Source organism: Amblyomma maculatum, chromosome 10, assembly GCF_055883805.1.
Source record: "Amblyomma maculatum isolate TAMU_Amacu chromosome 10, ASM5588380v1, whole genome shotgun sequence".
Classification (NCBI taxonomy): domain Eukaryota; kingdom Metazoa; phylum Arthropoda; class Arachnida; order Ixodida; family Ixodidae; genus Amblyomma; species Amblyomma maculatum.
This window is the reverse complement of record NC_139353.1, coordinates 150,602,075-150,628,167: the sequence shown is the minus strand read 5'-3', so window position 1 is coordinate 150,628,167 and position 26,093 is coordinate 150,602,075. Positions and strand designations below refer to the sequence as shown.

The following is a 26,093-nucleotide window of genomic DNA, read 5'->3' as shown; positions in this document are numbered from 1 at the left end:
TGAACAGAAGAGAAGCCGGTAAAAACGTAAGAAAGAAACAATAAGAAGATAGACAAGCGCCGAAATTGGGGGTGGGAACTGAAGTTTTTCTAGCCCAGAACACAAAGCATGTTCTATGAAGCCGTTTCGGTCAGGGTAAAGACACTAAGGAAGTAGAGCGACAAAAGAAACGCGACGACCACGCAAACAGGACCGGGCGTCCCGTCCTGGACGCCTGTCCTTCTCATGCTCCTGGTTTTCGTCACTGTTGCGCTGCCGAACTACCACATTTTGCACCACAGCGATCCGCATGTCGGCTTCGCCTTGAGTCAACGATGCGGCCTTGACAAGGTTTGAGCTCTTCGTAGTCGGCTAGCCGTCGTTTTAAACTGTACTTCAGCTTACAGTGTTTGTTTCATAGGAACACATACAAACGGCACAGGAAAGGGCTGTTTGATAGCCCTCTGTATAGTAGCCTGCCAACTAGACTCCCTCGCTTCCTTACAAAAACAGTACAAAGCAAGAAAGAGAATCAGAAGAATGGAAAATCAAGAAGTTTAACTAGGGAAAGTGAGTGCAAAGAAGCAGGAGCCTGTAACTCTCGACTTTAGTCTGACTTTTGGCATAGTTGGAGTTAAGCGCAAACGAATGGAGCTGAACTTAGGCGCGAAGCGGGAAATCTGTGAATACAAGCGGCAAAAGCAATCTCAGTCAGTCCAAGCCGTGAAAGACTGGACCCAAGTTCAACTAGGCCTCAGTCTCGTCAGGTTGACGGTATACCATCTATATACACTACCGGACTCCGATAAATGGCTCAACGTCGGCATCACAGCGTAAGCAACAGTCCGCACAGTCGAGCCGGGCATCCTGAATAGTGAAGTAGAATGGGCCTTAGCCAGCCTTGCTAAGAACAAAGCTAGCGGCATTGATGGCATTCCAGCTGAGTTGCTTCGAAACCTTAACCATGACGACGCTGTTAAAGTATTCATGATGGCAGCAAATTTGGACAACCCTGCAGTGGCCACAAGATTGGAGGAGGTCAGTTTACATTCCCATCCCAAAAAAAGGAAGTGCCAAAGGTTGTTCCAACTACCGCACGATCGCGCTTATTTCGCATGCTAGCAAGGTGATGTTGAAAATCCTGCAAGGTAGGCTGCAGCAGTATGTGGATCGGGAGCTTCCGGACGTGCAAGCTGGGTGTCACAAGGGCAGAGGAACTAGAGACCAGATTGCCAACCTTCGCAGAAAAGTGGAAAAAGCAAGAGATTTCCAGAAACCCACCTACTTCTGCTTTATTGATTATGCGAAAGCGTTTGACTGCGTAGATCACAGCAGATTGTGGCAAGTTCTCCAAGAGATGGGAGTTCCAATTCACCTCATCTGTCTCCTCAGGAACCTGTATGGAGGGCAAGAGGCCACAGTCAGAACTGGGCATGGTCTTACTGATTGGTTTCCGATTAAGAAAGGAGTGAGACAAGGCTGCATACTGTCGCCCTGCCAATTTAACCTATATGCTGAGTGCATCACGAGGAAGGCCGGTCTGTACGAGTCTTCAGCTGGAGTGAAGATGCTGGAAAACGTATCAACAACCTCAGATATGCGGACGATACCACTTTAAAGGCAGAAAGTGAAGTGGAACTCAAGAGACTTCTGATGCGCGTAAAAGAAGCGAGTGAGAAGTTTGGGCTTAAACCGAACAATAAAAAGACAAAGATCATGGCGTCTTGCCCTATCAAGTCCTAGAGCATCAAGGGGCAAGAAGTGGAATCTGTGACAGATTTTCTCTTCTTGAGCTCCAAGATTACCCCGGAAGGAGACTGCAGCCATGAAATTAGGAAACGCCTGCTTCTGGGAAAGAAAGCCATGGCTAGCCTTGACCGCCTAGTGAAGAGCAGAGACATTACACTGCCAACAAAGATCCGTATAACTCGTTTCAACAGCATGTTAAAACACCTGAGTCACACACTTTTTTCCATTCTTCCTCCTTACTCCATCAAAATGCAGGCGCTGAAACAGAAACCAAATGTGAGTGCTTATGCTAAGCGTTTTTCTGTATTTATATCAACTACATCAACACCCGGTGACGTAACTGAAAGGGGCAGGGAGACCGATAAAATTGCATAAACCTGTGCGAGTTAGTAGTCAGAAATTACAGGAATAGAGTCTGAAACAAGGTTCTAAATTTCCATAGTTCTAGACAGGCAACGAAAAACAATCCTGTAAATACAGGGGCGAAAATATGACACACCAATTTTCAAACATTGACTATAGCACGATGACAGCACTCTGGCTAACTAAAAATACGACAATAAAAAATACAACTGGTCCTTCCGGAGAGAGTTAGAGTGATAGATTATGCTATATATTGTCAAGTGGAAGCATAATGCAAGGCAAAGCAAAATGAGGCAGCTCGAGATGATTTCTTGTAGATACGCTTGCACTGTATGTGTATTTCAACAGTCCAAAATGAGTGGCCAGATTGCACACTGATTCGAGATTGCTGGAAAGCTGTCTAAGCAGTTTCCTAAAATTAAGAGGGTGTTTAAGACTTACCAATGCTTTGTAGAGTCAGTTTCATAGGAACTGTTGCACAAGAATGGAATATAGACAGTCTAGCATGCAATGGGTTTTTAACCAAAGTATTTATGTACACGCATATGAAAATACGGATGTATGATAGGGTAAAACATACAATAGCTAGCAAGCACTTATTATTAGGAAGATTGTTTATGTAGGAGCTCACAGTTAAAACCGCTAGGAACCAAAGCAAGAACTGGGGGCGGAATCGGGTTTAGTAGTCCTGCTGGTCTGATCGGCGGCGTCTTGCGTCGTTGGCACTCACGACACGTCTTCACGTAGTGGGCAACTTCGGCAGGCAGTCGCGGCCAGTAGTACTTCTCCTGGATTCGATGCAACGTGCGCGCAAATCCGAGGTGGCCTGCTGTGGGCTCATCGTGCAACGCCTGCAGAATTTCCTGCCGGAGGTTTTTAGGCACAACAAGAAGCTGCGCGGTATTGTTGGCTGCGAAGTTCTTCACTAGGAGGCCATTGCTTAACGTGAACGATGATAAATATCGCAAACAAACAAAGATTACGGAACTGATACGCGGTCCAGAATCAGAGTGATAAGTCTGAATGCCGGCGGCTGTTAAACAACAACAAATACAGTTTTGAAGTTTCGCGGCAATATATTTGTCATTGTCCATGACCAATATGCCGCCTCTTTTATCTGCCGGTTTGATGACCACATCTTTCCGTCTGCTAAGCGCCTTCAATGCGTCACGTTCCTTTTTGGAAAGGTTTTACTTCCCTGGTCTCTAGTCCTTATAAGCTCTGATTACGTCGTTCTGGACGGCACTAATGTACGGTACATGTGAGGACAGTTTTCCTCGGGGTTTTTTCCCCCTTTCCGCCCCTTTTTTTACCCCGCTTCTTTGATACCCTCCACATCCCACTTCTCGTAAAAACCTTCTTCATGCTTGGCGCTCGCACCTTTTAGCGAAAACCTCAAAGTATTTCAGCATTCTACTGTCCCACATATTTTTTTTCTTTTCTTTCTTTGATGTTCATCTCTCGTCGCGAGTTGCTTACCGCTCTAAGCAGGCTCGAACTCTACTCGTAGATGTCACGTTCTTCTAACCAGCAATGTCCACCTGGTTGTCGCGTTTTTTTTTCATCCTGTCGGGCCGCGGGTCGGAGCAAGGGTAGGGAGGGTAACAGACGCAGCAGAGAAAAAGAACAAATCTTCAAAAACAAGGCCTTGACCATTGATAGTTGACCACTTCCCCCAAATACCTCCTTCACGCTTGGCGCTACCATCTTTTAGTGAGAACGGAAAAAGATTTCTCACCATCTGCAGCAAACACGTTCCCCCACCTGTGATTTTTTTTCCCGAGGTTGTTCAGCGGCTGCCTGTATTCTATACAGATGACTCCCGGCAGCCGTTGCCTTGGGTGGATGAGCCTTTGGGACTAGCCTGCTCTCCGCACCTGTGTGTGTATGTGTGTGTTGTGCGTGCCCAGCTGGTTCACCTATATGTGCCCATATTATGTTTGTATCTCCTCTTGCCAACACTATAAGAAGACGAACAAGAATCATGTACCCTCAGTCTTGAGAAAGGCAGTGCTCCTGCCAAAACGTCGACTCCAAATAAACTTGGAAGCAGTATGAAGCATTTTTTCATAGATGTGGACGTCGTGTATAGACCCTATTCACTATCAGGTTTAGCAGGCGGCCGTTGTGGCAACCCTGTATTGAGGATACGCCATAGCATTGGGCTTTTCGAAACTCCTCCTCCTCCCTGCTCCCTCCCTGCGACCTCCCTGCTGCGCGCCGTTCATTTGTCGGACACATGAGACGCCGTTTGGAACGCTGTCCAACCAGAGCTCGGATTTCACCACCGCTGTACCCTGATTCGCCGTGGGCCCTCTCTCTCTTTCTTTCTCTCTCTTTGATGTTAGGTTGTTCGTGCCATGGTTGCCAGTAAAGCAGAAATGACGTCACGTGAATAAGCTCTATAGGCAAGTGGCTATTTATGTCTGTAGAAAGGTTGCATCGAGTATTGAGTAGGCGAGTTACACTTGTCACCAATCAAAACATGCAATGCTGAAACGTTATACGGATTTTCACTCATACTTCGCATTTTGCTTTGGTTCCTAGCGGTTTTAACTGTGAGCTCCTACATAAACAATCTTCCTAATAATAAGTGCTTGCCAGCTATTGTATGTTTTACCCTATCATACATCCGTATTTTCATATGCGTGTACATAAATACTTTGGTTAAAAACCCATTGCATGCTAGACTGTCTATATTCCTTTCTTGTGCAACAGTTCCTATGAAACTGACTCTACAAAGCATTGGTAAGTCTTAAACACCCTCTTAATTTTAGGAAACTGCTTAGACAGCTTTCCAGCAATCTCGAATCAGTGTGCAATCTGGACACTCATTTTGGACTGTTGAAATACACATACAGTGCAAGCGTATCTACAAGAAATCATCTCGAGCTGCCTCATTTTGCTTTGCCTTGCATTATGCTTCCACTTGACAATATATAGCATAATCTATCACTCTAACTCTCTCCGGAAGGACCAGTTGTATTTTTTATTGTCGTATTTTTAGTTAGCCAGAGTGCTGTCATCGTGCTATAGTCAATGTTTGAAAATTGGTGTGTCATATTTTCGCCCCTGTATTTACAGGATTGTTTTTCGTTGCCTGTCTAGAACTATGGAAATTTAGAACCTTGTTTCAGACTCTATTGCTGTAATTTCTGACTACTAACTCGCACAGGTTTATGCAATTTTATCGGTCTCCCTGCCCCTTTCAGTTACGTCACCGGGTGTTGATGTAGTTGATATAAATACAGAAAAACGCTTAGCATAAGCACTCACATTTGGTTTCTGTTTCAGCGCCTGCATTTTGATGGAGTAAGGAGGAAGAATGGAAAAAAGTGTGTGACTCAGGTGTTTTAACATGCTGTTGAAACGAGTTATACGGATCTTTGTTGGCAGTGTAATGTCTCTGCTCTTCACTAGGCGGTCAAGGCTAGCCATGGCTTTCTTTCCCAGAAGCAGGCGTTTCCTAATTTCATGGCTGCAGTCTCCTTCCGGGGTAATCTTGGAGCTCAAGAAGAGAAAATCTGTCACAGATTCCACTTCTTGCCCCTTGATGCTCTAGGACTTGATAGGGCAAGACGCCATGATCTTTGTCTTTTTATTGTTCGGTTTAAGCCCAAACTTCTCACTCGCTTCTTTTACGCGCATCAGAAGTCTCTTGAGTTCCACTTCACTTTCTGCCATTAAAGTGGTATCGTCCGCATATCTGAGGTTGTTGATACGTTTTCCAGCATCTTCGCTCCAGCTGTAGACTCGTACAGACCGGCCTTCCTCGTGATGCACTCAGCATATAGGTTAAATTGGCAGGGCGACAGTATGCAGCCTTGTCTCACTCCTTTCTTAATCGGAAACCAATCAGTAAGACCATGCCCAGTTCTGACTGTGGCCTCTTGCCCTTCATACAGGTTCCTGAGGAGACAGATGAGGTGAATTGGAACTCCCATCTCTTGGAGAACTTGCCACAATCTGCTGTGATCTACGCAGTCAAACGCTTTCGCATTATCAATAAAGCAGAAGTAGGTGGGTAACTTCATTACAGTCGTTTTCCGGCGACAAAACAAGATCTGTATTTGTGCAGTGATGCGCATGGCTGTTACGCTTTCATGACGTGAGTATTTTGAATATATGAATCGTAGTGCTTTCGACTGAATTGTTTCTAACTTTTCGATCAGGTACGCTTGATGGGGATCCCAGATTATGTTTGCATAATCAAGGATAGGTCGTACTAATATTTTATAGGCTGTTAACTTCACGTGCGGTGGAGCCATTGCTAGTCTGCTGCGAAGAAAACCAAGCTGCTTGAACGCGTTGCTACATATGTTCTCGATGTGTGCATGCCATTTAAGGTCTTGGGTTAGAGTGATCCCCAGGTATTTTGCTTTGGCTACGTGTGGTATCGGGGAGCCAGATAATGTGTAGTTGTAAAACAAAGGAATTTTTTTTCTTGTTATGTTTAAATGCGCCGTTTTCGATATGTTAATTTGCATGTCCCATGCTGCACACCAGTCAGAAATGTTTTTTAAAGAAGACTGAAGTTTCATTTGGTCACCAGAGCTGTTCACGGCTGTATAAATCACGCAGTCATCTGCAGAAAGTCTCATTGTCACTCCATGTTCGGCACACAAATAGATATCATTTACATATATGAGAAACAGCAGGGGCCCAAGAACGGAGCCCTGCGGGACCCCCGAGAGGACTTCAAGGTAATCTGAGTCGAAACCATTCATTGACACGAACTGTTTACGGTTGGAAAGATAGGCTTTCTATCAATGCTACTATTTTCAGATCAATACCTATCGTTATCAGTTTTAAAATTAATTTTTATGGTGAACACGATCGAAAGCTTCAGCGAAATTTATGAGGATTGTATCAGCCTGTAGTCAGGTCAGTGTGATTTCAAACAGTTGAGTAACTGTTGACAATGTATTTCGAAAGCCATGTAGTCTGGGGAATAGAAGGTTGTTTTCTTCTAAGTATGTTATGATAGCATTATGGATTATATGCTCCATTACCTTGCAACAAGAACTGATTAATGATATAGGTCGGTATGTGTTCACCAGCAATTTGCTGCCGCCCTTGTGAATAGGATTCACCTTTGAATGGAGCCAATCTTGTGGAACAGTACCTGTTTTAAGTGACTCGGTACATTTTGCGCACAGAAAAGGAGCAATCTACTCAGCATAGCGTCTAATGAATACGCTTGAGATGCCATCAGGACCAGGACACTTTTTCGTATCTATTTGCAAGAGTAAGTTAAGGACGCCTGTTTGTGTTATCACCACTTCGGGCATGTGGCTAGTGTGTTGGGCAGGGGTTGCATTCACCGGTGTTGCACGTGTGAAGACAGATTGGAAGTATGAATTTAAATAGTTTGCAATCGCTCACTGATCTTTACGATACATCCGTCAACTTCTATTTTTGAGATCGCGTCATCAGATTTCGATGAATAGCGCCAACATTTCTGTGGTTGTGTAGACATAAAGTTCGACATTGTGCTTGAAAAAAACCTTACTCGCCTCTTTTAATTTCTTTCATGAACAGGGGGGGGGGGGGGGGGGCGGGGAGTTCACATATTTCCGCAAGTGATTTCTTACTTCTACGCATTCTCACGAGTTTTCGCTTTAGGTGAATATTATTGCGGGTAATATATGGCGTTTTACGTTGTCTTCTTTTCGTCTTGGATGGAATGAATTTTTCTTCCCAGGATATTATCGTTTCCTTGAGCTTTAGCCAAAAGTCTTTAACAATTGACCGGTTTTCCAAAATATAAATATCCTACTTTAAATCTATAAAGTCGATGATGCTCACGTCATAAGCCCGACTATAACCTTTCGTTACAATACGTGTCTGCTCAAGGTGGACTGCGGTGTTCTGCTGTCTCATCTGTGGAAAAGTTAATGCGAGTAACTTATGGTCTGATATACTTTCCGCAATGACAAGTTCCGGGGTTCACATGCTAGATACAATAACAAGATTGAGCACTGAGGTAGTATAGCCCCGAATGCGTGCCGGCAATAGTAACCAGCTGCTGTAAACAAAAAACTGAACATTATGTTTAAAAGCAGTTCGCAATTGGTCACTTCCTTTCTTCCAGGAGTTAAGGTGGTCCAATCAATTCCGGGTAAATTGAAATCTCCAGATAATATGATTTTAGTCCGTTCTTTCATTTTAGAATTCAAATAGTCATGCCATTTCAAAAGATAGTCATCTGTGGCGTTCGGGCACCTAAAAATACCACCGATTACTGCTTATCATTACCCGTTGTTATCATGCACCAAACACTTTAATGGCCGTCCATGCCTTCCTCTTCCTTGAAGTAGAGGTCCTGCTTAATGGCAATAGCAACCCCACCACCACGGCTGTTCCTATCAGATCTAAGAAGTGTGTAAGACTCAGGGACGATTTCCGAGTCATGTATGGAAGAGTGCAACCACGTTTCTGTAATTATTATTACGTCTGAACTGTAAAGCAGGAATAATTCTTTTAATTTATCATCCTTATTAACAATGCTCCTAGCATTGAAACTCAGATTGATTAATGGATTATTGCGAAAACGTCATTCAGCGGGACCACCATGAGATTTCGAAAATCTGTTTTTCGTTTGCTTCACTGGTACCCTTTTATCCTCTGTGGGATCTCATGCGTACATATTATTGTTTATTTTGAGCTTGTCAAAAACTAAACTTACTTTATCCCCATTGTAACGATTCAATTTAAAGACTGCCATAATTTTCTGCGTATTTCGCGCACAGGAACCGAGAAATTCTCAGATATTGATATTCCACTGTTCTTTAGCTTATGGCAACTTTGAAAAACCTTAACCTTTTCAGTGAAATCATAAAAGCGCAAGACAACAGGGCGTTCTTTGCCAGCATCTTTCCTGCCAACACCATGGATGCGTTTTATGGATCTGACCTGGACTTCCAATTTGCTTCTCAAGAGATTGTTTTCTACTTTTTCTTGAAGCTCGGAGGCACTCTCGTTATTTTCCTCTTTCAATCCATAGGTCACAATATTATTTCTACGGCTTCTATTTTCCAGGGCATCCAATCTTTTAGTGATTTGGAACAATTCCTTATGCATCACCACTACAGATTCCTCACATTTCTGCACTTTTTCATTACATAGCTTTAGCGACGCTAATGTGGCTTCTATTTCAGAGAGCCTGAACTGAACACCCTCAAATCCACCTCGCAAAGCAGTTTGGGTAGGCTTAATTTCCGTGACAGTGCTCAGAATTTGATCCAGTTTCTGTTCATCAGGCACAGGGTTCTCCTCCACATCGCCACTTAGCTTCAACAGCATGCAAAGTACTCGCGATTACTCATGGTAGCAACAACAAATACACTGGGGGCTCGGCAGCACGACAAGGCAGGCACAATCGCTTCTAAGGCAACTTGTGAATGACCATTTGTCACTAACCTGTGCAAAGAAAAGTACGAAGTTCAGCATCATGCGTCTAACGGTGCCGCCGAGCCCACTGAAGAGATCTGCTGTCCGTCCAGTCGTTTTAGGCCGTTCCCACGAAGTCTCGGATGTTGCCGCTGCGCCAAACGATGTGTCCAAACGAGGTAACGGCGATAGTCCTTCCATGCGGTTTCCATCTGATGGCACCGATATAAGCGACACAAACAGACCCGTAGGCAAACTTGGTTACCGATGTCGCGTCACCAACGTCACAAAAGACAGATGGCCCGCGGACACATGGAAGTCGCCACAGCCCGATCCACTGCATTCCAGAGCGCCTGTGCAAAGAAAAGTACGAAGTTCAGCATCGTGCGTCTAACAGTGCCGCCGAGCCTGTCGCAGCACCATATGACTCCTCGGGTGGTCGCACTTACGAACTGTCCATTCAGATAATTCGGAAGCGTCGCAGTGCTCTCTGAAAGGCCTCATCTCGCGCAGATAAGCCGCTTGAGTTAGCAGACCGCCATTGCTTCGCTTGGCAACAACCTCACGGATCAATGGTTTCTCTGCGAGAGCAAAGCGTTTGCGACGGGAAGACAGATAGTGCCCTCGTGCGGCTGTAAATTTGCGCTTCCATTATAATCCTTCAAAAAGTTGCGCGGCTGAAAACTACTCTTATGGCGTCGTTTCAGTACTTTCTGTAATTACAGCAAGATGTCTCAGCTTACATTACCACCGAGAGTAATTTTGTACCAAACTGAAGTGAGTTGACAGCCTCCTGTACTCCACATCAAATTCGCCGCTTTATGCACTCGCCTAACGTGGCGCCCAACTTCTGCCATTTTCGTCAATGACAGCACATTGTTTATGTCATGAAACTTCATTTTGTCATAACAGTCTGATGCGTATGCATGACGTATTTCTCGCTGCACAACGTGAACCAGTCAGATTACAGGAATAGTACCTTTTATCTCATCCGTAATACAAGCATATGTGTTTTCCTGCCAATCATCTATACCAGTTTTATTTTTTTTTTCCGTCCGCAGTTACTGATATCTAATATTCAGGCGGCGTGAATAGCTCTGCTAAAGATGTGTCTGCAACTTAACGTCATTTTGACGGCACTGCAAGAAGCCATTTTGACAGCTCAAAATTTTGCGCCCCAAGATTGAAACACATGACCATTCTGAGAACTAATCAAACAATAAGGCGCCGAACAGCGGCCATGCGCTGAAAAGATCCCGAAACAGGTGACAAGCTTCTGGGCAGCACGAACAAACGATCCGTACTCGGGGGTCGCACGCTTCCCTGTGTACTGAAATTTAAGAAATTGAAGACGCGATATCCAAGCATCTTACAGATACTTAGATAAATTGTGTCATTGTATAGCACACGATATCGTATGCAGGAACACGAAAAGTACTCTGACTGCCCAAGGAATCTACTCAAAATGACCGCCGACTAAGGAGCTGTACTGACGCTGCGATCAACAATGCAATTCAACACGCATATGCACAAAGACGGGATGGGGTTGAGTACAATTTGCAGGTATTTCGATTTTCATCTTGAGCAAGAGCTATAAATTGATCGCGTTTTCGCTTACAGTGACTAGAGTCAGCGTCAAATGCAAAATGACCAAAATGAACTGCGCACAGCACGACACCCGTTTCGGATGACTAGATCATAAGTGGTGAAAACTGAGATATAGTGCAGTTGAGTTTTTTTATTTGAAAGGCGCGATAAAATATTTCTAAGTAATAAACAACCCGTTTGGATTTTTGTTCAGGAGGGAATAATTCTGCGTTTTCGTGCTCGCATTGCTGCCACCCTGTTCGTGTTTTTTTTTTTAATTCGGCATTTTTATCTTTTTTATTCGCGAGTGGCGCCCCCCTTTATTAGTTTCACCAGACTCACTGCGTTTCGGTTCCAGGCGCAAGGATCAGACCATTTTATAATCACCCACAGGTCGGCGGACGCAACACATGTATCGACTCTCGCGGGCTCATTCACGCTCAGATCATGATCTGAGTCTTGATTAAGTCCGGACTCAAATTCAGATCGCATTGGCCCTAAATGGTAAGCTTTCGACGATGTGTATAACTAACAGAAATCGAGTAGCAGTCACCGCATCCCATAAATAGAGACAGAGTACACTAACTCCCAGAAGGGATCTTTCGTTTCCCGCAATCTTCACTAACGTACGCAGTTATCTTCAGAGGAGATTAGGCTCGTTTCTAACATCATCGCATCAACACAAGGCAACTTGCTTATTCTAACAGAAAACTGGCTACAAAATGACGTTAGTGATATCAAAGTTGTGGCGCAACTTGTCTGACATCAAAGTTCACCCAAGTGATCGTGAATTATTAAAGAGCGGTGGTGTTCTCATAGCAGATCGTCAGCAAATGTTATGTTTTGTTGTAAACGTCTAATTTAAGATCGGAATAATTTAGTTACTGTTTCGCTCATAACCAATTCAAGTGTTAGCATTTGCATTGAACTCCTCTAATGGCCGATTACAATGAATATAGGGCTATTCTTCGCAACGATCTGGCGTTGGCGCGTCGTGCGTTAAAAATGTTGAGCGAGGCCGAAGGCCGAACAGGTGCTGGACCAGAGAAGTATGATTGAGTCACGTTATGCTACCGACTGCCTACGGCCTCGCGAGCTTGTTCTGCGGAGGCCGCAGAGTGCCTGGGGCAGAGCATTGCCACGTTCTGCAGAATCGCCGATGCAGAGGAAAGCCATGAGCTCGTGGATCACAAGCTAACCGCAGGCATCGACTTGGCCGAGTTGCAAGGCTCTTCTGCATGCCTGCCAACTCTGCTGACGTCCCCGGGAGACTCCTGATTTTTGACCGAACTTTCTGGTTGTACGACCACTGTCCTATATCTCCCGATAAGTCTCCTCTGCCCGCGCAAGTACGGTTCACATAGTTTAAGCAAAGCTGAGTTTCGGTACAGTTGGCAGGCCATGATTTACAGGGAGGTTTAGCGCGAGCAGACGAGCGACCGTCCTGTGTCACTCTCTTATCCTTGTCTTTCTCGCTCTAAGCCTCCCTGTAAATCGTGGTTTACATAAAACCGGCACCACGAAATCAGCAGCTGCGTCGTAATCACCAGCATCAATGTCTTTGGCCTTTCCAAGGATAAAAACAGGCGGAATGAGTAGGAGAATCTCAACGGACCAGAGATCACAGAGCTGACGAGTGCCTGAACGACACGAGCCCAGTATGCGAGTTCCATTTCGGGCCACCCGCCTTATGATCTCGATGTTTAGGTGCATATCGTACAAGAAAAAAAGATGAAGTAATGAGGATAACAAAGAGGAGAGGATAACAAAATACTGTGAACGGGAAGGCCTCCTTTATCCGTTCAATCAGTTGTATGGCTTTATCAATATGATCGAGGATGTCACCACGAACTGAATGGACGCTTCTGTCAGGGCGAGCTACACTCCGACAGCATAACGGATATGCTAGTTGGCAGCTGTTCAGAGCAGACTTCCCTAGAAATCGTTTGTCATGGTCACCGCTCCGATTCTCACAGCTGAAATAATGACGTTTTATGGCGTCACTCGTCATTTAGACGTGAAGGGACTTTGACTTAACAGTGAGCGACAGAGGGCCCGGCTAGCTCTGTCCGTAGAGCATGAGACTTAACCTCAGGGTCATGGGTTCAGGCCCCACATTGGGCGCCAGATGAAGGCCTCGCCTTCAAAAAACCGGTCCGCGAGCCATGGTCTCGACTGAAGAGTGACAAATCCAGTCTCCTAATAACCCCGCTTTATTCCGGATAAACGAAAATGCATTGAAAAGAAAGGAAACAACATCAGGCGCTACTGCGCTGAGAACATGCTGTTCATGCGCGCGACAATAGAACAGCGAAGAGAAGCGGGAAACATGTCAGGGCTTTACCGCGGCGAGACAAAACACACTGAGGAGCGAATAGGGCGAGCAATAAGGCCAAAGCGCTCACGGCGGAACAAGAAGCATTGCTCCTCGCGTTACACCAACTCACGCGAATACGCCCAGGCTGTTTCTGCAGGCACTCTTTCCACCTTCGTGTCGCCGGTCTTCTTTCCGTAGTCCGTGCACACCCCGCTGGTCCATGACGCTCGCTGCTTGCCCCGCCGGGGCGAAAAAAGGCCTCGCGCCTTGCTTCGACGCGCGTATCTGCTCTCGTCTTTTGCCGCTAACATCCCGCCCCCAAGATTATCTGCTCACTCATGCACACTCGCGCTGCTCGCGCAAACACAACACAAATAGGAAAACGCGCGCGTGGTTTAAAACACCTAAAGAGGCTGCGGAGCCCCACAACGTCTAATCTAAGACCGGAATAATTTAGTTACTGTGTCATTCATAACCAATAGCACTTTTACTGGGAGCATCCTACAGGCGTCCCCATTCCACCCATGACTTTTCTAACGAGCAAAATAACAACCTAATCTAACCCACAGCAAGCTACCCCAAGTGCCTCTATCCTCCTTTTCGGGTATTTTAACTTCCCAAACATAGAATGGCGTAATCTTCCACCTGCATCAATAGTAGGTTCCGCAAAAGGCAACCTTATTGAAATACATTTCAACGGTAATTTATCACAATTGCTTTCAGAACCAACGCGCACCTTATCGTAATCTAAAATCATTCTTGACTTTATTTTGGCTAGTAAACCCGATGCCGTCTCATTCATTACTTACCTTCAGAGAATTATAGACCAAAATGTCATTCCAGCCGCCTGCTTTTTTCTTGTAATACCAAATATGACCTTGAAGAAGACTGTAACACTTTAAGAAAATAGTCATTAAGGGGCGATAAATCAAGAACTTAAGACCTACTTTCCTGCATAAGAAGCTACATATGACATTCAATCAACACATGATAACTGGGCAATCTTTAAAAATAAATAAATGATTCACGTGATAAACATATACCAACCGTCAACATTCGTTCAAGTAACCAAAAATCATGCTTTACTGATTCTTTAAAAAAATTCGAAAAATAAGCGCCTCTATTGGGAAGATAGCGGCAACACAATTTGATAGCAAAACTATATATTAGGTAGCTCAAGATGAATATTTGACTGTCATTCGCAGCATAAAACGTTTCTATCCCTTTTCTATCCTGTAAATCAATTTCAAACAGCGCTGATGCCTGCTATACTAACGCCTCCTTGACATCTGCGTCTGCTTCTGTTTGCTGTGCGGTGCGGCGTTCGAGGTAGCGGCAAAGGAAAGGGAGCACGGACGCCGGAATTGATCGCCCGCTGGGGTCAGCTTCGTAATGAATGAATCCCCTTGTAACGTCATTACCTGTCGTGACGGTACATCGCGCGCCCCTTGTCGAACACAACCAGCATCTCATTGAACGAATTAAAGTTCACCGGCGTTCTATAATTCGCATCCAGGAAAGGAAAGGCGCAGTGCCTGTCACTCGCGAAATCTCGCTATCATTCTCACTGTCAGTTCAGTTCAGTCGTTCACTCGTGTCCGACTCTTCGTGACCCTATGGACCATGTCACGCCACGCTTTCCGGTCTTTCACCATCTTCATAACATCACATGACTTCATCTGCAGTGCCTCGAGGATGCCATCTAACCATCGCGTTCGCTGCCTACCCCTTCTCCGGCGACCTTCAACCTTTCCCAACATCAAATCTTTCTCCAGCGACTCCTCTCTTCTCATCAGATAACCAAAGTAGCTGAGTTTTAACTTTAGAATTTGACCCTCCAATGACCAGTCAGGGTTTATGGTCGACAATATCGACTGATTTGATCTTCTGGCAGTCCAAGGAACTCTCAAGAATCTTCGCCAGCACCACAATTCAAATGCGTCAATTCTTCGGCGGTCAGCCTTTTTCACAGTCAAACTCTCGCATCCATACATCACAACTGGAAAGACCATAGCAACGAGTTATACGGATCTTGGTTGGCAGACTAATGTCTCTGCTCTTTACTAGGCGGTCAAGGCTAACCATTGCTCTCTTTCCCAGAAGCAGGCATCTCCTAATTTCATGGCTGCAGTCTCCTTCCGAATTAATCTTGGAGCCCAAGAAGAGAAAATCTGTCACAGCTTCCACTTCTCCATTGATGCTCCAGGACTTGATAGGGCAAGACGCCATGATCTTTGTCTTTTTAATGTTCACTTTAAGCCCAAACTTCTCACTATCTTCTTGTACGCGCATCAGAAATCCTTTGAGTTCCACTTCACTTTCTGCCATTAAAGTGGTATCATCCGCATATCTAAGGTTGTTGATACGTTTTCCAGCAATCTTCACGCCAGCTGAAGACTCGTCCAGACCGCCCTTCCTCATGATGCACTCTGCATATATGTTAAATAGGCAGGGCGACAGTATGCAGCCTTGCCTCACTTCTTTCTCGATCGGAAACCAATCAGTAAGACCATGCCCAGTTCTGACTGTGGCCTCTTGCCCTTCATACAGGTTCCTGAGGAGACAGATGAGGTGACTTGCAACTCCCATCTCTTGGAGAGCTTGCCACAATCTGCTGTGATATACGCAGTCAAACGCTTTTGCATAATCAATAAAGCAGAAGTGCATGGGTTTCTGGAAATCTCTTGCTTTTTCCACTTTTCTGCGAAGGTTGGCAATCTGGTCTCTAGTTCCTCTGCCCTTGCGAAACCCAGCTTGCACGTCCGGAAGCTCCCGATCCACATACTGCTGCAGCCTACCTTGGAGGATTTTCAAAATCACCTTGCTAGCATGCGAAATAAGCGCGATCGTGCGATAGTTGGAACAATCTTTGCACTGCCTTTCTTTGGGTTGGGGATGTAAACTGACCTCCTCCAATCCTGTGGCCACTGCTCGGTTGTCCAAATCTTCTGACATAATGTATGCAGAATGTTAGCAGCGTCATGGTTGAGGTTTTGAAGCAACTCAGCTGGAATACCATCAATTCCGCTAGCTTTGTTCTTAGCAAGGCTGGCTATGGCCCACTCAACTTCACTCTTCAGGATACCCGGCTCGAGATCAGTAATCACAACTGTCTTATGTTGGGTTTGCACTTTCGGGACCTTCTTGTACAGTTCTGTGTATTCCTGCCACCTCTTCTTTATCTCTGAGACTTCAGTGAGGTCCTTGCCTCGTTTGTCCTTTATCACGCCCAGCTTATCACAGAAGCTTCCTTTGATATCTTTGATTGTCTTATACAGAGCTCTTGTGTTCCTTAATTGGCTGTTGTCCTCAACTGCTTGGGACTGTATGTTAAGGAAGGCATTCTTATCTCTCCTTGCTATTTTCTGAAAATCCGCATTGAGAACCTTGTATCTTTCTCTTTCCCCCATAACTTTTGCCATCCTCCTTTCCTCAGCTATTTGCAAAGCCTCTTCAGATAACCAGTTTTCTTTCTTGCATTTCTTTTGCTTTGGAACTACCTTAGTAGCTTCTTGTATTATATCACGAACATGGGTCCACATCTCTTCGGGCTCTCTGTCTTCTAGATCTAATTCTTGAAATCGATTCCTCACTTCCACAGCATATTCTAATGAAATTTAGATCCAGATCATACCTCCTCAATCGAAGCTTAATTCTCACTGCAGACAAGGGTAATTATGAAGAGCGTTGTGGTAACACGCTGGGCAGGCGATCCAAGGGATGGAGATTCGATTCCCCGGTAGGAGACAAAGTTTATTAGTTATTTTTTAAGTACCACAGCAACCGCTAAAGCGTGACACTTTTGCTGACGACAGTGATGAGTCATTAAAGGCTTTCGCCTTAATTGTTGTGCCATTTCTCACATGCACCACTTAAGAGACTTCATAGATGTCCTGCCTTTTTACCCTTCTGAGTGTTCAAAAAACTATTACGTACATTCACACGTGGAAACCGTAGGGGCCATCAATTTAGTTTTTTGTTACCGGAAACGTCCTCTTATCACCCGTGTAAAATAATATGCACCACCGAGTTATGTTTTCGCCGATTTGTGGCCCCGTTGTGCCAGTGTTTACTCATTGTTTTCTTCAATGTCTGCATACAGTGGGCATTGCACGCTTTACTGCCTTGTTTCGCAGTTTTACACAAAATCCCCCTTTTTTACCACTGAGTAGGCGCGGTCTGTTTGCAACAATTTTGACGCACCAGCTCTCATTGCTACGAATATGACACTATATATTTTGCTCTTTTATAAAAATTTTAGCCCTTAAGGACTACGTTTCAAGCAATCGTCTTCCTTTTGTTAGAAAAACTGTACCTTGCCAACAGGGACATGACTAGGTGGGAGGGACACGAGCAATCCAGTAAAGGGGTTTAACCCAGTTTATATGTTCCTCCCACATATTTCGGCCCCAGTTTACTAACTACAATGATTTACGAACATAATATGATATGCCAACAAGCTAACAAACTTCCATCATAGCCTTTTGCTCTCCTTGACTGGGGCAGTAATTTTGCGGGAAGTTATGACTCGTGCCACCCTGTAAAAAGGAAAAGGGTCTTTGGGAAGATCAGGGGGCATTTGAGCGTTGTCACACGCACAAACTAATCATCATGGTCCGGCTGGTGTGACATAATACGAGAACTCGTGCCAAGTAATCCCAACCGTCTAAACAGGACCCTACTGAAAAATCCTTATAACTTTTGTACAGGAAATCGCATACAGGTTTACTGTACAGAATCTGGGATACAGGATTGTTGGCTGTTTCAGGAAATTCCTGTACTGCCTTGGAAAGTCCGGAATGAAACAGCGCGGAATGGCCTGTATGGTTGACGGCCCTCGCTTCCGGAAAGAAACGCGTCGCCAGGGTGGAAAAAGCATGAAACAATACAAAATAATACGACTACATAGAAAATAATAAATAAAATAAAAAACTTTTATTACCAATTATGGAATCGAACCTCGGCCCTCATGGTCTTTAGACGGGCACCTTAACCACTACTCTTTTTTTTTTCAGCATGGTGTTTATTACATGCTTTTAAATTCAGCGTAGAGTTATAAACATTATTTACAGAGTAATCAGCCTGTGGGCGAAACGTCCAATTGGAACATACAACACAACACCACTCAACTAAAATACGACTTAGCACAACTTCACTAAAACGGTGGCAAGTAAAGACAACACATCAAAAATGGCAGCCAGTCAGGTTGATGGTCACTATCTTCGTAAGTGTCTCTAAGCTGGTGTACCATCTGACCAAAATGAGTAGCGGGGGAGATTAGAGGTTCAGCATTCCGGTCCAACATACGAGTTTTCCATGGGCTGTGCAGTCCATGGAGGAAGTTCATGTCAAAGGATTCGTGGTCATGTTCGGTGGTTATCAAATAACGCACATGGTGGCAATTCAAAATAAAGCCTTTCTTCAATGTTCTTTACAGAACGTCCCAAAATAATATTGCATCTTTGCAGGCAATAAACCAGTGTTCGATGGTTTTAGGTGTATCACATAACCGGCAATTAACAGAAGAAACGAAAATATTTTTTTCTGAAGCCACACTTTAAAAGGCAAAACCTTGGTATGAAGTTTAAAGAAAAATGTTTCAGTAGAAGGCGAGATCAGCATTTTGCGCACCCTTTTTAACACATCATGCTCCATATTATTGGAATTGAGTGAACGATTTAAGGGAGGCGGGAACAACATAGATATGAAATTATGGCTTATATTTTTCCGTGAAACAGAGAATAAGTACTCATAAGAAAAGCAAACCGCCAGAAAACGCACTGAATCGTAAATTTCTTTCATGAAACCACATAAAACCAAACCAAGAGACCACTAAGTTTGGAAGAAGGTTCACTAGATTAGTGTGCAGGGATGCTCTGGTAATTGGATGGGAGCTATTACGGAAAAAGAAGCAACGAGCTTCTAACTGTCTGATATAGAGATGTGTCAAACCTAGTCCGCCAGCACAAACAGGCCTGAATAAGTTATCGCGCCTCATAGGCTCAAAACTGGACGACCATATGAGCGTCGCAAACGTTCTGTGAAACCTGTGGATGTAATTCCTCGCGCAATGGAGTACCTGTAAAAGAACAAAGTTTTGTAGCCAGAAACATGTTACATGCCTGTGCTCGACTAAAATTGATAGGCGGTGCGGAACAAAAGTCTGAGCATAGCTTTTGAGTGCCGTGACCCGCTCTTTCCGGTAACGTCCACTAAACTTGAATGCATGAAGGGGAATCGAAGGTATTTAGGGGGAACACGACACCATTCAATTCCAGCATAATAAGTCGGCATTGCTCCCCATGAACCGAACCATAGATCCGAACTCTTAGACTTATTCATTTGAGCGCCAGATACAATCCCAAACAGCTCAATGATGGTTATAATTTTGTCAATGCTGGGTTTGTCTGTGCAGAAAAACGCCAAATCGTCGGCGTACGCAAGCCCTTTCACTTTGTTACTGAAGGCAACATAACCATGGATACTGTGGTGTTGCAGTACACTCAAACAAAGTGGTTCTAGGTAGAGGGCAAAGAGCAGCAGTGACATAGGTTAACCCTGCTTCACGGACGATCGAATTGGCACAGGCTTTGAGAGATCACCGTTAACAATCAAGCGAGTGGAACAGTTGTCGTAACAAAGTTGCACCCCTTTCAGTACAGTTGATTCATCATTTGCACGCTCGAGAAGAGAAAATAGAAACGAATGCCGACACGATCAAATGCCTTCGCAAGGTCAATCTGGGGTAGAGCAAGCTGCTCATAAAAGCCAAAGTAATATTCGATAATTGTACGTGCAATATGCATGTTTTTTGTATGGAGTGTCCACTCAAGCCACACGTCTGATGAGGGCCAATGAGAACCGTCATGGCATACTGTAAACGATTCGATAGAACTTTTGCAAAAATTTTGTAGTCCGCATTTGCCAACGTGATTGGCCTATAGCCATCGACTGAGAGCAATTTTTCTTTATCCGTACTCTTTGGAATTAAGACTGTGTGTTTCCTAGTAAAGGACTGAGGAAGGAACCCCACATCGAAACCTAAAGCGAAGATCTGCAGCAAGATAGGGCTCAGCAAAAGTTGAAAAGTTTTGTAAAACCCGCACGATATGCCATCAGGGCCAAATGTTTTGGAGAGGGGTAATTGGTCAAGTGCGTGCTCTATTTCTTCCAACGTGAAAGGGCCATTGATAAGAGCACAGTCTTCATCTGATAAAGGCGTTATAAGAGCTTTAAAGTTAGCTAGTAGATCCGAATTAGAAGTACCAGAAGCGTCACTGAACAGTGTCGTGTAATAGCTCACAAACACAGAGATTTGTCACACGTTTTCTTTACTAGGGTGCCATTGGACATCATTCCCGGTATCAATTTGGCCGTAGCATTACGGTGCTCATCAAATAGAGCTTGTCGCGTAGGGGTTTCAGGGTGCAATGCACGATTTGTACGAGATGGAACTCGGGCGCCCCATGTATCTTGCAGCGTCCTGTTTTTGTAAGTCACACTTTACCCTAGCAATTTCGTCTAAATATACTCCAGGTGCCTCACATTCTAATTCATAGAGGTAATACAAACTCTTATGCAATGTCCTCTCTTGTAATTTCCTGTAAAATGACCTAACAGACGCAATTTCAATAGATATATCCGCACCTCCTGTTTAAACAGCTCCCATGCAGCAAATATTGGCATGGCACCTGTCAAACACACTTGTAGCTGGGAGCGTATCCGAAAGGCAAACGCCTGATCATTTACAAGTGAAGAATTTAGCTTCTAAAGCTCCCATTGCGGCCTAAATTTTGAACAGTAAGTTCTCCCGAGCCGAGAAACCACCACACAATGATCTGAAAACGAAACCGCTACAGTTTCACACAACAAATCACGGGAAATCAGCGTGGAAGAAACAGAAATCTTGTCTAGGCGCGCGTGGGACCTCCCCTGGATATGCGTGAATAGTGTAGTTGCATGACATGAGGCCCCTGTATCAATGAGTCCTGAATCATCTATAACACGCGACAACACTTCGCCACTTCTGTATCTGTGTACACTAGGCCCAGCACGATAATTCATGCAACATACACAATTAGTCTCCCATTAGCACAACATTCTTATCACAATCTAGGAGGTTAGTCAAGGCTTCAAACGTATCAACACGCTCAGCTGCACTATTAAAAGCATAAATGTTGATAAGTCTTCATGGCTTCCCGTGGAGCAAAAAATCACAACTCATTAGCCGCCCATCAGAGTCAGTATAGTAAGATAACCCAGAATAAGGGAGAGCCCTTCGCAGAAATAGGAAGCTACCCGCCGAAAAACCAATAGCATGCGTCACAATAACATTGTAATCAGACAAAAAGGGTCCTAGTGCCCTCTCTGTGTCCTGCTCACTCAATCTTCGTTTCCTGGACGGCGACAAAATCAAGCCGCCTGCTGCTGAAAAGTCGACGAAGTTGCACCTGCTTCTGATGAGACCTAAAGCCTCCCACGTTCCAAAATAACGGCTTGAGGGGCAAGTTGGTGCTGCATCGTATTCAGAAATGTGGCGCAACAAACACAAACACAAGAGAAGATACACAACACACACGCACATTCAGCGTTGCAAACACTAGCTCCTCAGAGGTCGCCATGGTGACCACACAAGGACTAACTAGGCTTGCATTTGTCTCTCCGGAGACGGCGACGTCGCCTCCGGACCTCCACCACGACTGCGGGAACGCGAACGTTGGCACTTCCCCTTGTGTTTTGACGTGCGCCGGCGGCGGCGATGCTTCACGCTTACCAGATCATCATTTTCACTCGCGTCAGATGCGCATTTTCTCTTGCGCTGATGAAGATGCTCTTCAACAAGAGGGACGGCCTCAGCTGCAGGTAGAGTGGGCTGACCTGCAAGCTCTTCCTCGGCGTTGACCTCCGTGGCTGGAGTAACCGGGGCGGTATCTTTGGCAGCATTAGAACAGGTGGCAGGCTCCTTATCATGTGCCGGATTCGGCGTCTCATATCGAAGCAGCGTCTTACTTTCCTTGGAGTCACCTTGAGGAACAACCGTTGTATTAGCTGTGGTAGCCGTGTCCACAGTAGCAACTGAGAGGACACCAGCCGCGTCAAGCACTTCTGTGGCGTCCATAATATGCTCTTGTATGACGTCTTCCGGTGGCCGCACACAATGCCGCAACTTGTACGCATAGGTAACGATGCACTCTTCTACGGTGTGACCGAACCGTCGGCAGTCGTCACAATGCGGAGTACGGCAGTGCCTACGGATGTGGTCAACACGGGTGCATCGGAGGCAGAGCGGTGGCCTCCCTGGTATTAAAACAAGGCTCTGTATACCACAAATAGTCAGTGCATGCGGGACGTCGCCAACGCCGACTCCTTCAGCGAGAGACACAACATCATCCCGGTTCAGCGTTCTCAAATCTTCCATATCCGCCACTTTAAAATTTTCCGTCGAAATGGAAGTCACCTTCCCGTACGCCTGTAGTGCCTCACGTAAGAAGGCATCTTCCAAGCGTTCGGGAAGCCACAGAAGATTCAATTTCACCACGTTTTGGTTCTGGGTCCACAACGACACAACGGCGGCTCTTAACGACAAGATCACCGCAAGCCACCAATTTCTCTTTCGATTGTGCAGACTTGCAGGTGACCATCCATACATGAGACATTTGAAATTGGCCAATTGAACTAATTTCCTTGAGGTCCACAACATTCTGACGGGAGTCTCTGAAGTCTTGTGCCCGGTACGGGCGTCGGGCAAGGTCCGCATGCAAGAAAACGGAGTCAGCGACCAGCTTACCTGTTGGGAGACGGGGCAAAACAATCCGGTATTCATTGCTGCTAGCATTAGCCTGAGCAGTACCTCGTCCAGAGGCCGATTGAAGCCTTTGAGTTGAGAACATCGCGAAACGCAACCGCTTTGAACAGCGTCTTCGTCTTCTTCACTACTCTGTATACAGTGGCTTAGAGTTACAATGGTTGTTATTCAGTATGTGTAGCTAATTTTCCTTTTTCGTACTTCGTATATTTTTTTCGCTGTAGGGTTGATGGCCGTAATTCACTGATCGCCCTTTAAACACGCTGAATCTTTTTCCAGGCTATCACGATGGTTTACAAATGTCTCGTATTTTTATAATGCGTCGCTTTGTTGCAGGCAAACCTCAAGATATAATTTACTAGTGCTGATGTGTTTTTCATCGTCTACGAACGCTTGTAAGTTTTCCTACATACAGAGATATCCGGTGCACTAAATACTTTTAATACAGGGCGTTTCAGCTTGACGTGCTACGAGTGGAGCCGCGACGTCAATGAATACACTTCCAATGAGCGGTCTCAATACGTAAACATTCGAGAACGCGTCGCCCGGTGCGCGGCTATCTGCGCGTCTTTCGATGGTCAGCGATGTTTGTTTATTTTATATCGAGCAGTTTTTTGTCATTGCTAGCGAAACGATACGTTCGTGCTTCCACTTTCGTGTTGAAGGTGGCAGATCTTCAGTCGCAGATATGAAGACGCACCGCAAGATCGTACGAGCTGCAGTGACTGTTGCACGCCCAAAAGCAACGCGACGAACGTACATGCTTCCTAGTGCACACTTCAACGGCTTCGTATTTTCGAGGTATTTGTGAAACAATGCGTGTCTTCGTATAGAGAATAGTTCTATATGTTTGGTATCATGCTTATTTAGTGCGCTGGCGTGTCTGGCATGGTCATTCTGGTTGCGTTTCATCGATCGGCCCGGCTTCTGTTCAGAAGTGGAAAAACTCTGCCCGGTATCAGTTCCGGAAATGACACGTTCGTCCGGTTTCTGGTTAATTGATACAGGCTTAACCGAAATTAAACCGCGCGGAGCTCTCATTTCAAAAATTCCTGTATAGTCCGCGGCCTTTGTTTCACAAGAAAAACTGGACGCCAGGCTGCAGAAATCATGCAGAGCTACAGAATAATACAATAATATTTGAAAACGAAAAAAAAAGAATAAAAAGACAGAAAAATGGAAAAGAAAAAAATTTGCGCGTTTTTTAGACTTCGGTCTTCTCGGTCAGCAAGCACGCACTTTAACCCCTACACCACGGAAGCATACGGAGGCAGCGGTTATATTTCTGCTTATGTAGTCTACGCTGCTCTTTCGTAGTTTGTGTATTTTTGTAGCCTGTAGAATTTGTGGTTGTAATTGAACGATCGCCATTCAAACACGCTGAATCTTTTTCCGGGCTATCACGCAGGGTTATCCGTGTCCCGCATCTTTACAATGTATCGCTTTCTTGCAGACAAACCTCGGGATGTCACAATTTACTAGTGCTTATGTGTTTTGTCATCGTCTTCGAACGCGCGCAATTTTGCTACATATAGATATATGCGGTGCACCAACTCTTGTAATACTACTTGTTTTAGCTTCACCTGCTGCCAGCGGAGCCGCTACATCAATGAACTTACTTCTGACCAAGTGTTTTGCGTACGTAAACACTCGAGGAAGCGACTCCCAATGTCCGGCTGACCTGTGCATATTTCGATTGTCAGCGATATGTTTCATTTATTCTCGAGCGTATTTCATCCTCGCTAACGAAACACTACGTTCTTGCTTGCACTTTCGCGTTGAAGGTGGCAGATCTTCAGTCGCAGATATGAAGATGCACCGCAAGTTCGTACAAGCTGTAGCGACTGTTGCACACGCAAAAGCAAAACGCGATGCGTTTGTGTACTTGCTAGCGCACCCATCTTCTTATCTTCTAGGTATTTGAGAAAAAACGCGTACTCCACATATACAGAAAAGTTGTAACGTATAATATGTATGGTTTCATGTTTATTTAGCACAAAGACATGTTCCGACGTGGTCATCCTGGTTGAGCTTCACGATCCGCCCGAATTGTGTTGAGAAGCGAAAATACTCTGTCCCGTGTCAGTTTCATTCATATCGGGTTTGTCCGGTTTCTGTTAAACCTGACGTGGCCTGTCTTGTGTATGAGGTCAATACAGGACTGGTCCGCCATTTCATATCCATACCGGACTGGGATGTCATGTATGAGATGCATAATGGAAATGGTCCGCCCTGTATTAACTCTATACCGGACCGTACCGTCCGGATTCAAACTCATGCCGGACATGACCTGTCCGAAATAAACCCGAGTAAGCTTCGTACAGGACTGGTCACACCGGAATGAAATTTATACGGGATAATACAGGAGCGGTTCAATCCCGTTTGTGGCGATATGGGATTTTTCTCTAGGGGAAGCACATGTAGCCGCAGCGGTGGCTCTGTAGCTTTGGCGTTCGGCTGCTAGCTGACCCCAAGATCATCGGTCAAATTCTTGCAGTGCTAGAGAATTTTTATGGGAACAAAAAGCAAATATACCCTGGTTCTGTGCAACGTCGGTGGTTTAAATTAAACGGATCCCTCCACGAGGGAGATTACGCATATTCCATGTGCAGCTTCAGAACATACAACAATGCACACCATTCCATATCAAGATAGCCCCACATGGTTTAGAGTCTATCTCATATCGTTGCCCAAGTTAGTCATGAGAGGAATGTAGACATAGGTAGAGTTTGAAATGCCAGAGTCCAGTTAGTGTAAGCTTCCGTACAAGCTTAGTACAAGGCGATGCTTCATGGCGCCTGCCTTCTTGGTTCGTTTACTGCTTGCACTCTACTATATTTTGAAAGAATTTCAAAATTAATTAAACTTTGTAATGATGTACCTATGACAATGACTAGTCTA

General features: G+C 45.0%; 1 pseudogene; it reads right to left on the bottom strand.

The window, feature by feature from the left end:
* Positions 1-20,159: 20,159 nt before the first annotated feature.
* On the bottom strand, positions 20,160-25,568 carry LOC146177721 (uncharacterized; annotated as a pseudogene).
* Between the last annotated feature and the right edge of the window lie 525 nt (positions 25,569-26,093).